The sequence below is a fragment of the Orcinus orca genome, chromosome 5 (genome assembly GCF_937001465.1).
Source record: "Orcinus orca chromosome 5, mOrcOrc1.1, whole genome shotgun sequence".
NCBI lineage: Eukaryota > Metazoa > Chordata > Mammalia > Artiodactyla > Delphinidae > Orcinus > Orcinus orca.
This window is the reverse complement of record NC_064563.1, coordinates 42,978,844-42,996,954: the sequence shown is the minus strand read 5'-3', so window position 1 is coordinate 42,996,954 and position 18,111 is coordinate 42,978,844. Positions and strand designations below refer to the sequence as shown.

The following is an 18,111-nucleotide window of genomic DNA, read 5'->3' as shown; positions in this document are numbered from 1 at the left end:
GCAACAAAAGCAAATGTCAACAAGTGGGACTACATCAAACTAAAAAGTTTACGCACAGCAAAGAAAACCACCAAAAAAATGAAAAAGCAAATGATGGAATGAAAGAAAATATTTGCAAATCACGTATCTGATAATGAGTTTATATCTAAAATATATAAAGAACTCATCCAACTCAACAGAAAAAAAATCTGATTAAAAAATGGGAAGGGGGCTTCCTTGGTGGCATAGTGGTTGCGAGTCTGCCTGCCAATGCAGGCGACATGGGTTCGTGCCCTGGTCCAGGAAGATCCCACATGCCGCAGAGCGGCTGGGCCCGTGAGCCATGGCTGCCGAGCCTGCACGTCCAGAGCCTGTGCTCCGCAACGGGAGAGGCCACAGCAGTGAGAGCCCCGCGTACCGCAAAAAAAAAAAAAAAAAGGGAAGAGGATCTAAATAGACATTTTTCCAAGAAGACATACAAATGGCCAACAGATACATGAAAAGGTTTTCAACATCACTAATCATCATAGAAATGCAAATCAAAACCACAGTGAGGCATCACATATCACCTGTTACAGTATTAGGAAAAAGACTAGAAATAACTATTAGCGAGCAAATGGAGAAAAAGATAACTCTTGTACACTGTTGGTGGGAATGTAAATTCGCGCAGTCACTATGGAAAACACTATGGCAGTTCCTTAAAAAATTAAAAATAGAACTACCATATGATCTAAAAATGCCATTTCTGGGTATTTTTCCAAAGGAAAAGAAATCACTATCTCAAAAAGACATCTGCACTCCATGTTTCACTGCAGCATTATTTACAATAGCCAAGACATGGAAACAACCTAAGTGTTCATCAATGAATGAATGGATAAAAATGTGTGAGATGTATTATACGTGTGTGTATACACACACACACACACACACACACACACACACACACACACACATAAATAAAAAATGGAATATTTTTCAGCCATAAAAAAGAAAGATATCCTGCCATTTAGGACAACATAGATGGACCTCAAGGGCATTATGCTAAGTGAAATTAAGTCAGAAAAAGACAAATACTATATGATATGACATATATAGAATCTAAAGGAAAAAAAGAACTCATAGATACAGAGAACAGATTCGTGGTTGCCAAGGGTTGGGTATGGGACTGGGTGAAATAGGTGATGGTGGTCAGAAGGTGCAATCCTCCAGTTATAAGATAAAATGTCATAGGGATATAATGTACAACATGGTGGCTACAGTTAACAATAGTGTACTGTATATTTAAAGTTGCTAAGAGAGTAGATCTTAAAAGTTCTCATCACAAGAAAAAAAATTGTAACTGTGTGGTGAATGTTAACTAAACTTATTTGGTAATCACTTCATAATATATACATATATCAAGTCATTATGTTGTGCACCTAAATCAAAACCATTATATTGTGAATCAGATCTCAATTTTTAAAAAATGCTTTCCCACTCCAACTAACACTCTAGAGCAAGAAACAACCCTTTTTTTTTTTTTTTTTTTTTTGTGGTATGCGGGCCTCTCACTGTTGTGGCCTCTCCCGTTGTGGAGCACAGGCTCCGGACGCGCAGGCTCAGCGGCCATGGCTCACGGACCTAGCCACTCTGCGGCATGTGGGATCTTCCCAGACCGGGGCACGAACCCGCGTCCCCTGCATCGGCAGGCGGACTCTCAACCACTTGCGCCACCAGGGAAGCCCGAAACAACCCTTTCTTACAGGCTCTGCTATGTGGACATCAAGGCCTACTACCATACCTAACACATCACCTCAATAAATATTTTGTGGAACAGGCAAATGGGAGCAGACAGCTTATTAAATGAAGATCTTCATTTACATTAGCAAATTATATAACTATATTTAGAAGAACATTTCAAGTTCTTATATAGTCTTTGCTGCTCCAAATAATGTTTATCATTTTTAGGTGTGTTCAAGTCAGAAATCCTCAGCTTTGTGATTTTCCTGAAATATGAAGTAAATTCTATCCTTCTCTTTGGTTTTATGCTAAGGGGAAAAAAGAGAATAAGTAACATAATCTTCTACTGATGCAATAAATGGAACCACCTTAATTAAAAGGATGTCTAAAATAAGTGGCAGGTCTTTCTACCAATTATGATTCAATTTAAAACATCCAGCCTTTAATCTACCCCATCCTTTAAACAGTACTAGCCGTTGGCAAGAACAATTCAGCTCTACAACTTAGTCCTTTATAACTTTGCTTTTCCTACAGTGAATCCTAAATTAACTGTAAACTTTTTGGAGCAGAGAGTTTACACAAGAGAAGGACTTAAAAGGGCTTTTTATTTGAAAAGTTATTAAGTGTTAACAGAAATGTAGAAGATTAAAGATAAAAATCACAGAAGTCCTCCTAAACTGCAGTGCATTTTAATGGGAATAAAATCAATATGGTATTTCCTAAAAGGTGTCTGTATGCTTAATTTTCTCAAATATGTAACTTCCCCTTTCTTCCAAACATTTTCCCCCAAATAGGTTTACGTGAATATGCCTTTATTCATCTTGAAGAGTTTTACTTCCTTTTACTAAAGTCCATCTATTCACTTGGACCATAGCACTTGCATCAACCATGCCACTCCTACCAGGAGCAGAACCTGCCAGGCTCCATACCAAGATATAGCCCAACCACAGGTGACTTACCCTGATGAGACTATCTCATCTAAAGGAAGTCAGTCCACAGGCTGTCCCGCAAACTTTGGTGTAGCTCATCAACATATAAGAGTTACTAGCTGAGCCAATTAGATTCCCTCACTCAGGAATTTGAACCAGGATAAGAAATGATGCAGTTAGAAGAAAGAACAAAAGCTAAAACAGAAATACCAAAAGAGCTTTGATGACCACTGAGTGTGCCATATTATAAACATTTAGGAGTAAAAAGAGGCTATAAGGTATAGAAAAGAATACTCATGAAGAAGCTAGAAAGTAGTAAATTGAAAGCAGAGCATATGTATAGAGTAGTTGAGACAATTTAGTTCTAGAGAACTAAAATGAAACCCATAAACATCTTGCTGCTGAGGACTTCTAGAGAAAAAACAAATGATTAAAAGACAAGATTATGATGCTCAAAACTTTGCAAAGTATGCAGAATAGTTAGTAGTAACAATTTACGGATGTATAAACAGATAGAGGTCAAGATCATATTGCTTCTAAGTCACGGAAAAGGGATCAAAATCCAGGTCTTGTAACGCCTGGTCTAACAGCATTGCTATTTTACTGTGCTGTTTCTCTAACTCATGTATAAGGCTTCCAACCATACCTCCACACCCTACACATACACCTTTCAAGTACACATTTGGGTCGTGTACATTTTATAAGGAGAATGATCAAGTTGCTCCTTCAGCCCAAGTAACAATCCAATGACCCCATACAATTATTCATATAATGCTTGCAAACAGTCTTGAACCCCCAAACTAGGAGAGCTAAAAAAAAAGGGATAGATAAATGGAAATACATGAGAAGCACGTGGTTTATTCGTTTCTGGAAAGTATCTCTGAAACAATCCCAAATGATAAATAAATGCTATCAATTACCATGTTTAACAGTAACATTTCATAGCTACTCAAAAAGAGACCAGTGCCAGTCCATGAACTATTACATTTCACAATAGGATAAAGAAATTGAGACTAAGAGATTGGAAACTGTCACAGTTTACCCTTGAACAACACAGGTTTGAACTGTGTGGGTCCACTTATAGGAGGATTTTTTTCAATAAATATGTACTACAGTACTACACAATCCCCAGTTGGTTGAATCCACAGATACAGAAGGCCGACTGGAAAGTAATACTCAGATTTTCGACGGCAAGGGTGGTTGGTGCCCCTAACCCCTGCGTTGTTCAAGGGTCAACTGTAGAGTGATTTGATAGAAATACAATATTTTTTATTAATTTCTTAAAATATTAGTCTGAAATGGATTGAAAATTTAGGAGAAAAAAATGTCCTTTACTACAGATAATTTAAGAAGCACTTCTAGACTATATAAAACATAATTAGTTTTATTACACAGCCATACGATAATACAAGAATTTCTCATATTGTTCAACTGAAACAATACTTCCAAAACCTACATTTTTGAACTTGAAAAAAATTCTGAACAAGCCAGCAACGTAGTTAGAAACTAGTGTATTATTCAATCAAGAAGATTTTTCAAATTTATTTGGAGGCTATTTACTGTATACTACTTAACCATATGAAAAAGTAATTTTTTCCAAGCTACAGAGAAATGAAGACTGATACCTGTGGTCAAGGATAAATTTAAAGTTAGCTCTTTGGAAAAAGGAAAATATTTTAAAGATGTGGAACACAGATTTCCTGAAGTGTGAGAGTGGCTTAAATGTGGAAGTAGGCATATGCAAGAACACTGAGTAGATGGCTAAAAAAATCAGTATCAAAACAAATTTAATAATGGCACTGTGTCATGTTAAGAAATTTTTCATATTTTATTGAGCTGCGAAGTGAAGGCTATGTGGGTGAAATAACACAATGCCCAAATTTGCTTTGAAATACTTCAGCAAAGAAAAAGCAGATGAGAAGGAAAAGGAGGAGAGGGGTGGGGGCAGAAGGAGAAGGTGCAGTACCAACACCATCACTACCACCACCACCACTGCACCAGCTGCAGCAGCCATGGCAAAAATCTTAGTTATTGTTGAATCCAAGTAATGAGTATACATTATTAGTTACTTACTCTTGAATATGTTGGAAATTATCTTAATTTTAAAAAATCAATGAATTAGCTAGAAATAAATTTCTGAAAAATCAGTTTAAGAAAGTATTTTATTCTATCTACAACCCCTTAAAATTTTTAAATAAAATTCATGTATTTATATTCTTTGACAGATTTTACAAAGTGCCAATAGGGGAGACACTAAAATGCACTTTTAAAAAGAATGTCAGTACACACACTGCTTATATTTAAAACAGATAATCAACAAGGACCTACTATACAGCACAGGGAACTCTGCTCAGTATTCTGTAGTAACCTAAATGGGAAAAGAATTTGAAAAAGAATAGATACATGTATATGTATAACTGAATCACTTTGCTGAAACTAAAATACATTGTTAATCAACTATACTCCAATATAAAATAATAATTTTAAAAAAACAAAAAAGAATGTCAGAAAACCATATAGATGCAGCTCGAAGTGTAACTACACACACACACACACACACACACAAAGTGTAACTACACATATTCAGAGTCATTTTTAGCTTTTTTCAAAGCTAGTAATAATAAAAGCCATCAAAGTACCAGATATGTGCCTTTAATGATAACTTAAGAGCCTTTAGCTTTGTCATATTAAGTTTAATTTCCCAAAGCAGTCAATTAGAGCTTGGTAATATCCTCTTTAGTGGATAAAGCTTTAGGATATCATGGAAACCTTCTCTATAAAGTTCCTTCCTACTTTGTTACCTATAATTTAAAAATCCATTGTTTTGGGGGGTTTTTTTGTGGTATGCGGGCCTCTCACTGTTGTGGCCTCTCCCGTCGCGGAGCACAGGCTCCGGACGCACAGGCTCAGCGGCCATGGCTCACGGGCCTAGCCGCTCCGCGGCATGTGGGATCTTCCCAGACCAGGGCACGAACCCGTGTCCCCTGCATCGGCAGGCAGACTCTCAACCACTGTGCCACCAGGGAAGCCCAAAAATCCATTGTTTTTTGTTTTCTTCATTTCCTTTAAGAGTATCGGAGATCATGACTGCTAAAAAGTTAAGAGAATACTGTGACAGTAACACACTTAATTCAATCACTATCACCAAAAAGAAATCTTCAAATTACTGATTTCTTGATAGACCTGAACCTAATCATGTACAAATCTTAATTTCTAAGAATTTAAACAACTGAGTAGAGAGTAAATTCCAAAATATTTTTCATATAAGAGTAATAAACAATGCTCCAAGTCTTCTATTGGGTTGACCAAAAAGTTTGTTCCGGTTTTTCTGCAACATCTTACAGAAAAACCTGAATGAACTTTATGGCCAACCCAAATACTTTAACATATTTATTCTTTTTTTTAATTAAATATTTATTTATTTGACTGCGCCAGGTCTTAGTTGCAGAAGGTGTGCTCCTTAGTTGCGGTTCCAGGGCTCCTTATTAATGGCTCTCCAGCTCCTTAGTTGCGGCACATGGGATCCTTAGTTTCGTTCGGCTGGTGAGCTCCTTAGTTGTAGCATGCAAACTGTTAGTTGTGGCATGCATGTGGGATCTAGTTACCTGACCAGGGATTGAACCCAGGCCGCCTGCATTGGGTGTGCAGAGTCTTATCCACTGTGCCACCAGGGAAGTCCCTAACATGTTTATTCTTAAAGTGGCATCAAAAGGGCCACGCCACACCATACCACCTCCTAGAAAATAAAAATGCTTAATGTGGAATATTTAATATATTATTCTTTCACATACCATTCTTCAATCTTTTCTAGAAAAGTGAAAAGGCCATATCTGATGAATAAATTTTTTATTAAGGTATAACTGACACATAGCTTACATTAGGTTCAGGTGTACAACATAATGATTTGGTATTTGTATATAATGCAAAATAATCACTGCAATAAGTCTACTTAACATCCATAAACATACACAGTAACAAAAAAATTTTTTTCTTGTAATGAGAACTTCAAGATTTACTTTAGCAACTTTCAGCTATGCAATAGATTATTATTAACTACAGTCACCATGCTGTACAGTACATCCCCATAACTTAGTTATTTTATAATCAGAAGTTTGTACCTTTTAACTCCCTTAACACATTTAACCTCCCCCACCCTCCCCACTGGCAACTGTCAATCTGTTCTCTGTATCTATGAGCTTCGCTTTTTTTGTTTGTTTGGTTTGGTTTTGCTTTTTTAGAGTCCACATATAAGTGAAATCATACAATATTTGTCTTTGACTTATATCAGTTAGTATAATGCCCTCAAGGTCCATCTGTGTTGTCACAAATGGCAAGATTCCACTCTTTTTTATAACTATTCCACACCTTTATCCATTCATCCATTGATGGACAGTTAGGTTATTTCCTTATCCTGACTACTGTAAATAATGCTGCAATGAATAATTTTAAAACCAACCTGAACCTCCTTCAAATACTTTATAAGATTAAGTATAAGATAATCTTTTAAGGCATATTAATAATTTTTTTTCCGCAATGTTCCCTCCCAAAACTCCAAGCAATCAACCAGAACCAACATCCTGCAAATCAGGCTTAGAGTTGGTTTGGTCTACCATATACTTGACAATGCACACAACTCCTTCTGGGGGTAATTTTTAAGATCAAACAAAGGTTACTTTTTTTACTTTCAAAATCCTCTGAAACAAAGGTCCCAAGTACACTAGTTTTTAAAAATACCTGTGTTGGAAATGGAGAAATAAATCCTTTATTCAATCTACTGAATCTACTATTAGGATTTATTGAAATCTACCATTAGGAACTGATGACTTGATCCCTGTCTTAAGGAAAACTCTGGTAATCTGAGACACAAATGGAGGAGAGTTTGGAGAAAATGAAATTTTCTTCAATGGTTTGTTGGAAGAATAAAGTACTCCAAAAGAAGTCCACAATGAACTATTCCAAAATGACTTTAGGATCAATCTCATTTAATATTTTTATAAGTTGTCTAGTATAATAAACAAATACTGGAATCTTCCAATATGAAGAGGGCAGGGAAATGTCAAACCTAACAAAAATCAAAAGAAAGAAAAACTGGAGATTGTACAAAAAAACCCAAAATTCTACAATGAAGGTAAGTACAATATAACAGAGATTACGTGGATAATAAACTATTCTCTCAAACTGTCAAAATTAAGTTCTTGAAAATCCTCATGGTAGGAGAATTCTTGGATAAGGAACTCAAAATCTTGTTTGTTTGTTTTTATTATTTATTTATTTATTTATTTATGGCTGTGTTGGGTCTTCATTGCTGCGTGCGGGCTTTCTCTAGTTGTGGTGAGCGGGGGCTACTCTTTGTTGCGGTACGCGGGCGTCTCATTGTGGTAGCTTCTCTTATTGTGGAGCATGGGCTCTAGATGTGTGGGCTTCAGTAGTTGTGGCACGTGGCTCTAGAGCGCAGGCTCAGTAGTTGTGGTGCACGGGCTTAGTTGCTCTGCGGCATGCAGGACCTTTCCGGACCAGGGCTCAAACCTGTGTCCCCCGCACTGGCAGGTGGATTCTTAACCACTGCGAGGCAAGTCCATAATCTTATTTTTTTTAATGGGATTGCAAGACAATTTATAACACTTCATAAATATGTTTTACATTCACTAAAATAAAAACACAGGGAACAAAGAGCACTAAATAGCTACCAAAGGCATTTCCCTACCCTAAATTGGTAATAAGCTATACTTTTCAATTTGTCTTTGAAATTAAGAGAAAATGTACTGCTGAGGCTGAAACAGACAATAATAGGGCTAAAATAGAAAGGGAAGGAAGTAGATAATTACTGGGAAGGACCTGCCACCTCTTTTAGCTCATAGATATTTATAACTGCATAGTCATTTAAGTTCAATTGTGACTGTTTCTAACATTGACAAAAATGTTCTTACCTAGTTTTAGGATGGAATTTTAGGATGTCAATTAACATCCGCAAGGGGTAAATTAAAAATTTTGTATGTAAATATATGAAATTATCTGGGAAGAAGATCCATGGTTTTCATCAGATCCTCCTTTCGACATTCTATATTTGATGTGATCAAAGAAAAGTTAAAGAATCAACCACCAACCAGATTTTTCAGCAGATAAACCTGAAATTTTCTCTATCTTTTGAGAAAAGCATGGAATATAAGCTGTGGACTTCTTTTGAAAGTCTTTTTCCACTTCACTACTGTCTACAGTAATTTATTCACACCTTATATGAAGGTCCATTCTTAGACTTTGCTTATAGACTTCCTCAAAATAGCTTAAAAACCAAATTGGTACCTATTAATTTCTAGGAAAAAGCTTTGCTTTTTAAAAAACACTTGTTACAAAATTCTAGTTGCCAGTTTTACAAATTAGTAGGAATGCTTTGTGACACTACAGGTCTCTAGTCTCTAACCTGAAAGTTTTGCTTCCTTAGTCTGTATTCCACAAACTTGATGATGGGAGAATCATTTTAAATCCTCTTTGGCAAGAAGAGTCCCTTCCTCTTTGGAATCTGAGCTGACAATATGCCTTTCATTTTACACTGTCATGGCACTTTATGCATAGCACTACTAGACATCAACCTTGGCAGTAACAGCTCTGACAGTACAAACAACATTCTTTTTAATCTCTTCTTGCCCAATATCATAAGGGATACAAATACCACATGGTAATACACATAGCTCGATGATAACATATAATATATTTTCATGACACTTAATATGTATGTGACCAATCACCTAAGAAGCAACTGGCAGAAGAACAAAGGTGGAAACAAGTGACCCAGATGTCCAGCAGAGGTTCTGAAAAACATATACAGTACAGAAGTAAAGCTACATTATATCTGAATTTCAAATAAGGAAAACTCATAAATGAGAAAGCATTACTATACTCATAAAATAAGAGAGATCTGGAAAGAAATCTGGTAGTCATTATATACTGTTTCATGAAGAGTAACATTTCCAATGTGCTGTTATAGTCAGAAAGGCCAACTGTAATAGTAGCCATTAACAGAAAGCATATTGGAAACAGAAAAGAAAATACTACCTCAGTCTATTTCATACAAAACCATCTTTTGACAAGAGCCAGGCAATGCATAAAAGTGAAAATAAAATTATTAGGAAGATAAGGGTTGGGGGGCCTTCCATGTGAAGGTAAACCATAAAACATTGGAATCCTTAGCTTGAAAATAATGCTGAAAGGTAACTGGTTCAAAATGCATAAATTCCAAAGGCAACAGGTAGTGATAGAGTGTGAACATAGATTATTTCACAAAAATAAGAGAATAACAGAACCAACGAAAACTCTTAAAAATCTAGATTGGAGAAGAAAATAAAAGAAAATAATTTATAGAGTAGATAATGCCAAAAGGTTCCTTATGTCTTGTCAAAATAATCCTCTGAGGAAAAAACTTACTATATACATCAACAAAAACTTACATATACATATATATATGTGTGTATATATATATATATATATATATATATACAACTTACTATATACATCAACAAAAACTTATGGAAGAAAGATTACAGGGTAAAATATCCTTCACATATTTAACTTTAAAAAAATAAAGACTAATTGGATTTGGCAAAAGTATCTTTACATATCAATTTCATATCTAATCTCTGTGAACATAAAGTTTATTCTAACCTAGAAAAAAAGGATAAATTCCTAGAAACATACAACCTAACAAGACTGAATCATGATGAAAGAGAAAATGTGAGTGGACCAATTACTATTAAAAAGATTGAATTTGTAATCAAACCCCCCCACCCCGCCCCAAAAGACAAAAGTCCAGGACTAGACAGCTTCACTGGTGAATTCTACCAAACGTTCAAAGAAGATATCAATCTTTCTCAAACTCTTCCAAAAACAGAAGAGGAGGGAACTTTTCCAAACTTATTTTATAAGGCCATCACTACCCTGCCACCAAAACCAGACAAGGATACCACAAGTAAAGAAAATTACACCAATATCTCTAAGGAACATAGATGAAAAAAATCCTCAAAAAGAAAATACAAGCAAATCAAATTGAACAATACATTAAAAGGATCATTAACCATGATCAATTGGAATTTGTTCCAGGGATTGAAGGATGGTTCAACATCTGCAAATCAGTCAATGTGGTAATCAGTTACACCACAGTGACAAAATGAAAGCTAAAAATCATGATCATCTCAATAAATCCAGAAAAAGCACTTGACAAAATTCAACATCCATTCATGAGAAAAACTCTCAACAAAGTGGGTATAAAGGGAATGTACCTCAACATAATAAAGGCCATATGACAGACTCATAGTTAATAACACCATTTCATCAATGGTGAAAAACTGAAAGCTTTTCTTCTAAGACCAGGAACAAGACAAGGATGCCCACTCTTGCCACTTTTATTCAACATAGTATTGGAAGTCCTAGCCAGAGCAATTAGGCAAGAAAAAAAAAAAGGCATCCAAATTGGAAAATAAGTAAATCTTATTGGAAAATCTGTCACTATTTTATACATTAAAAAACCCTGGAGACTCCATCAAAAAACTGTTAGAACTAATAAAATAAATTCAGTAAAGCTGTAGGATACAAAATTAATATACAATAAAATGTGTTCCATTTATATATATTAATACTGAACTATCAGAAAGAGAAGTTAAGAAAACAATCTCATTTGCCATTGCATCAATAAGAATAAAATATCTAGGAATAAATTTAACCAAGGAAGTGAAAGACCTGTACATTAAAGCTAAAAGACACTGATGAAAAAAACTGAAGACACAAATAAATCAAAAGATACTCAGTACTAATGGGTTGGAAGAATTTTGTTAAAATGTCCATACTTCCCAAAGTAATCTACAGATTCAATGCAATCCCTATCAAAATTCCAATGGCATTCCTCACAGAAATAGAACAAATAATCCTAAAATTGGTATGGAACCACAAAAGACCCAAAACAGCCAAAGCAATTTTGAGAAAGAAAACAAAGTTGGACACACCACACTTTCTGATTTCAAACTCCATTACAACACTACAGTCATCAAAACAGTTTGGTATTGGCATAAAAACAGATATACAGATCAATGGAACACAGTAGAGAGCCCCAAAATAAACCCACACATATATGGTCAATTAATTTACGACAAAGGATCCAAGAATACACAATGAGGAAAGGACAGTCTCTTCAAGAAATGGTGTTGGGAAATTGGACAGCCACATGAAAAGGAATGAAACTAGACCACTATCTGAAACCACACACAAATATCAACTCAAATATTAAGCACTGTCTCTATGAAATAAAATAAATGTTATGACCTTTTAAGAAAGAGATTTATAAATACATACTCTACATCCTTCCTCATCAAACAATGAGTGAAATACAAAGGAAACAAAATAAAGGGCATAATTCAGGACTCCTTTACTTATAATCAACAGCATTGTAAAAACATACAACAATTTACCTACTTTTAAATTACTTTGGTATTTAAGTAATCATTATCAATTTTTTTTTGGCAAGACGCCACATTTCTGCAGTTTTATAGGAATGAGTAGAGAGAAATAACTAATTTCATTCTCAATAAATTATCCTTATCCACCTACACAGGTCATGGAATATGGTAAACATTATTTTCTACCTTTGCTTTTACCATAATGATATAAAACAATAAGTATACAAAGCTATAAAGAAAAATCAAAAAGCAAATCTTATGACAATAAGCTTGTCTAGAGCAGGGACTACTTTAAATGTCTGCCAACCTTCAAGGACCACCCAGTAAAACATGTTGGCAGTTAGTTATAGCCAACAGTAGTGTCTATGACAAGCCACCACAGTAAATTCTGGCCTGGGCTCTGCCCAGGAAACAGAGCAGTCCCTACATAGCATTCTCCTGATTTTCCTCTTTTGCTCCCCTGTAAATGAGGCACAAGAAATAGCAAGAAATTCAGCAACTGCGATAATGAAATCATTTCAACCAAAAGCATGTATTAAATGTCTTTAACCTGATACACTGGTAAACACTACATAAAGAAGTCCAGCCAATTTCTGGTGATCTCTACCATTGAAGAGGAGCAACAGAAAATCAAAATGGACAGATCCTCCACTCAGCTGATTTAGAGTAATGACCCCACTCCGTACAACAGTGAAACCTGGCCCAAAACCAGAAAAGTAGCCACAACTTAGCTAACAGATAATGGGTCCATTCAGTCAATTCAGAACTCCCCAGAAAGAGTTCCTCACGATGCAGCTGCCATCCTAGGTAGAAATCTGTGCCCCACTTTTAGATGGGCTGCCAAGTGTTCCATGTGAGCCAAGAACAAAATAACTAGAATTGCACTTCAGTTAATAAACTGAGAAGAAATGTCTATGAAAATGTTACCTCCTTTGTCATTAGCGAATACAGTTCCTATGCCAACTAAAAATTTAGGTATTAAGCCAACTAAATATTTACTGTATTTCTTTTGGGCCTAAACAAAAAATTTTGACGTGAAAGTATTAAAACTAATTTAAAATAATCTGAAAACTGGAAGGGCATCATCTTAAAGCAGAATATCAAAAAGGATAGCATTCATTTATTTAATCAGCCCAATACTACAAAGCCACATAAAATCTTTTATACGATGTAAATCACTGAGTCTTTTATTCAAAAATTTGGAGATTTCATGACATACTTAACAGTTCACCTTTTGCCTAGTTTGGATTATACGTTATAAACCGAGAAAATCCTAATTAAAAAGCAACTTGACAAAGAAGTGGGTGGTGGGGCACAGGGAGAGGACCCTGTTCTTAAAATGAGCTCATTAATTCCATAGGATTAATAATTAAAAGTCCATCTGTTTTGAATGTCAATGTAAAACTGCTGCAGGTTTCAGTCAAGGGCATACTAATAAAAGTACTGACCTGAATAAAAGCTTACCACATCCATGGTTTGACCAATAGTCTGAGCTTCATCTTTATTTTGGATAAATTTATAAATAAATATAAATATTTATAAATATGTACTACCTAAGGTAAATAAACAATAGGAAACACATATTTATTTAACTGTATCCTTACAGGAATAGAACAGATTTTTTCAAACAAATTGATAAACCATTGTACTTATACACCATTTTACACTCAATTTATTATCCCCAAACAGTCAGCTCATTCTCAGACTGTCTGTCCAAGAACAATGTTGCTCAGCTTTGCTCCTCGGGAATTTTCTCATTTCCTCTATTGATCCTGCATGATCTACACCTATTTAAAAACTGAACAGGGGGACTTCCCTGGTGGCGCAGTGGTTAAGACTCTGTGCTCCCAATGCAGGGGGTCCAAGTTCGATCCCTGGCCAGGGAACTAGATCCCACATGCATGCCGCAACTAAGAGTTTGCATGCCACAACTAAGGAATCCACCTGCAGACCCAGTGCAGCCAAATAATTAATTAATCAATTAATTAATTTTTAAAAACTGAAGGGGGAAAAAACATCTTGTGAAATGAGAAGTCATAAAATCACCACACACTAAGGGAACCACTTCTGCTGCCACTACCTGGTTACCTTGGAATTAACTTCTCTAGTCTCAGTTTCCTAATCTAAAAGAAATAGTCTAAAACAACCTTCTAACCCTAAAACTTCTGCATCCATACCTCTCCAGCACCTCATGGCCTCCCTCTGAAAGTTATAAATCAGATAAACAAAAACTTACATAAGAACATTCTCAATACAAATGCACAAAGAATAAAAGCTCTGTAGGATACTAGAGCAAATGAGAGTTCTGTAGAGAAGCAAGTAGAAGCTGACCAAGTAGGCAATAATGTCAATATGAGTAAATGTTTAGTTCTTTGAAGTGGGCTTAATTATTCTTTTGGAGCATGGTAATATGGTAAAATAACAGGCACATCCACTAGTTTTTTTAAAAAAGTCAAAAGTGGGGGACTTCCCTGGCGGCACAATGGTTAAGAATCCACCTGCCAATTCAGGGGACATGGGTTCGAGCCCTGGACCGGGAAGATCCCACGTGCCGCAGAGCAACTAAGCCTGCGTGCCACAACTACTGAAGCTCATGTGCCTAGAGACCATGCTCCGCAACAAGAGAAGCCACCACAATGAGAAGCCCGCACACTGCAACGAAGAATAGCCCCCACTCGCCACAACCAGAGAAAGCCTGCGTGCAGCAACAAAAACCCAACACAGCCAAAAATAAATAATTTATTTTAAAAAAAGTCAAAAGTGAAAAATCATTTGAAAATTATTTTTGTTTAAATGACTATACATCATAGACGTATTCTCATGCAATTTAGAAACAGAATTAGAGCTAGAATGAATTCAATACTCATTCTATAGATGAGGACACTGCGATTCAGTGCCCATCAACAGATGAATGGATAAAGAAGATGTGGTGCATATATACAATGGAATATTACTCAGCCATAAAAAAGAAACAAAAATGAGTTATTTGTAGTGAGGTGGATGGACCTAGAGTCTGTCATACAGAGTGAAGTAAGTCAGAAAGAGAAAAACAAATACTGTATGATAACACATATATATGGAATCTAAAAAAAAAAAATGGTCATGAAGAACCTAGGGGTAAGACAGGAATAAAGATGCAGACCTACTAGACAATGGACTTGAGGACACGGGGAGTGGGAAGGGTAAGCTGGGACAGAGTGAGAGAATGGCATGGACATATATACACTACCAAATATAAAATAGATAGCTAGTGGGAAGCAGCCACATAGCACAGGGAGATCAGCTCGGTGCTTTGTGACCACCTAGAGGGGTGGGATAAGGAGGGTGGGAGGGAGATGCAAGAGGGAGGAGATATGGGGATATATGTATATGTATAGCTGATTCACTTTGTTATAAAGCAGAAACTAACACACCACTGTAAAGCAATTATACTCCAATAAAGATAAAAAAAATTCAAAAGTGAAAAATGAATTAAAAATTAATTTTTGTTTAAATGACTATACATCATAGCTGTATTCTCATGCAATTTAGAAACAGAATTAGAGCTAGAATGAATTCAATACTCATTTTATAGATGAGGACACTGAGATTCAGAAAGACTGATCCAGAACTTTTTCCATGATATTTCTAATTTGTCTTTAATGTCACCTCCTATAATTTCAAATTAGTTTCTCCATGATAGAAATGAGAATCAAGTGAGCAGTCATTATTATTGAGCTTAAAGCTCAAACCATAAGTTGGGAATTAATAAGACTAAGTACATACCCATGTTTCTATAACAGTAACTAGGATCAGCTTTTAGCATGCATGCTAAATATCCTGGGTTATGAGCTGAGAGTACCATCTATGATAGGAGAATATACCCATGTCTGGGTAGACAGAGAAGTCCATCCAAGGAAACGCCTTTAAGTCAAGACCTCAAAGATGAATAGGAGATGATCAGAGAGAGCAAAGAACATTGCAAAAAGAAGCAACCACATGTTTAAGGGCCCTGAGAGAGTAAAAAAAAAAAAGGAACTGCAGAGAAACTATAACTGGGATTAGAAAGATGTGATTGAAAAGACAGGGAGAATCATCACAGAGGGACTTCAGGCTTCATCAACATTTTGGACTGTATTCAAAACCACTGAAATAAGGGAGGTACTATCAGATTCGCAGTTTGGCTGCTATATGAAGAATGAATTGGAGGGGAAACTCCAGAAAACTATTTTTAAAAAGTATTCTAGGGCTTCCCTGTGGCGCAGTGGTTGGGAGTCCGCCTGCCGATGCAGGGGACGCGGGTTCGTGCCCCGGTCTGGGAAGATCCCACATGCCGCAGAGCGGCTAGGCCCGTGGGCCATGGCCGCTGAGCCTGCACGTCTGGAGCCTGTGCTCCGCAACGGGAGAGACCACAACAGTGAGAGGTCCGCGTACCGCAAAAAAAAAAAAAAAAAAGTATTCTATAAAAATATTAAAAGTATTCTATAATTTAGAAATGATTTTTTCTTCTTCAAATACTCAGAATCACATGCTGAGCCTCATAAAACATGTAGCAGTAAACAGCACAGTTAAGAAATTATACTAAGTTCCAAAGACTATTTAGCTGACACAATGATGTTTGTTTATCAAATACTGAGGTGATAAAACCAAAAATAACAACTTTCATCTAACTAAATTAGTTTTGAGGAATCCAGAATACATACACATTTAACAGTATTTTTTAAAAGGGCTAGAAAAAAATTATCAATGAATTAATCACTACCGGTTTGAGTCATCTGAATAAATGCTTAGCAATGCCTTATTTCAAATGTGTTCTATTACATACTTTAAAATTGTGACACAAAATGTCAGTTCTTAAAAGGAAGAAAAAGGCATTATATATAAGAATAAAATATTATAATTACAATTATTTGGTAACTGCACATCTCTTTGTCTCTCATACACTATGTAATTATAAAAGTTAACAGAATACCTTTCCAAAGAACATCTTATTCTGCTAGTATTATAGAACTCTTCCAGCAAGGAAGCAAAAAGAAGTTCTTCCTACTTATATACTGTCAAGGACAAAAGTCATACGAATCTAAAGATTCTCACCTAGGGACTTCCCTGGCGGTTAGCTTCTTATAAATGATGAGGAACAGTTTATGCTTTGAAAACAGAAAAGAGGGTGACGGACTCCCCTGGTCCGGTGGTTAAGACTTCGCGTTTCCACCACAGGGGGCACAGGTTTGATCTCTAGTCGGGGAACTAAGATCTCACAGGCCACATGGCATGGTCAAAATGTAATAAAAACAATAAAAAACAAAAAAAATTTAAAAAACAAGGATTCCCACCAAGAACTTCCCAACATCAGCTAGTATTTCACTGACAATTCAGTGTATACAGCCTTGATCTTTGTGAAATGGCTTATCTGTCAGGAATCCTCGATTTGCCATTCAAAATGACTAATCTAAAATATGCTGAAAACCTTGCAATGCAGATTTTTTGCTTAAAGTTAACAATATAATTTTATAAGTCAAAACCAATGAATAGAAAATACTATTTTCTAATACTATTTTCTATTATAATACACATACAAATTCAGTCCCTAAATACATAATTCTATAAAATCAAGATATGAAGGGACATGTTCTTTAAAGTAATCTAAAAGAAAGAAGTGTTTTAATTTTACTGGGAGTTAGGATGTTTATAAGCAAATGGTTTAAAAATTAGACTGGAGAAACAAGGCTAAAACTAACTTAACCAATAAATAACCTTTAAGAGTCTTCAGACATAGGTCAAAATATTCTTCTCACATAAATTTTTACATAATTTCACCCCTACCATTCTAACAAAGTATTATGCTCTAACAAGGACTATCCTAATCTTCACCTGACAATATTTTCAGGCTGATGTTGTTATTCTCATTTCCGTGAATAATATCCATACTCCAGGGCCATTTTCCTTCTCATATTCAATATCATGCATGCTAGTATCAAGGTTCCTTTCTTCATATCCTGTCACAGTATCAATCACTGCCTCCTGTCCACTCAATCCACTTTTGATTTATCAGCCGCCGTTTTTCT

General features: G+C 35.8%; 1 protein-coding gene across 5 annotated transcripts in view; it reads right to left on the bottom strand.

Moving 5' to 3' along the window:
• The window catches only part of RSRC1 (arginine and serine rich coiled-coil 1), a 463,041-nt gene that overhangs the window by 396,101 nt on the left and 48,829 nt on the right, over window positions 1-18,111 (bottom strand). The gene's annotated exons all lie outside the window — the stretch shown is intronic.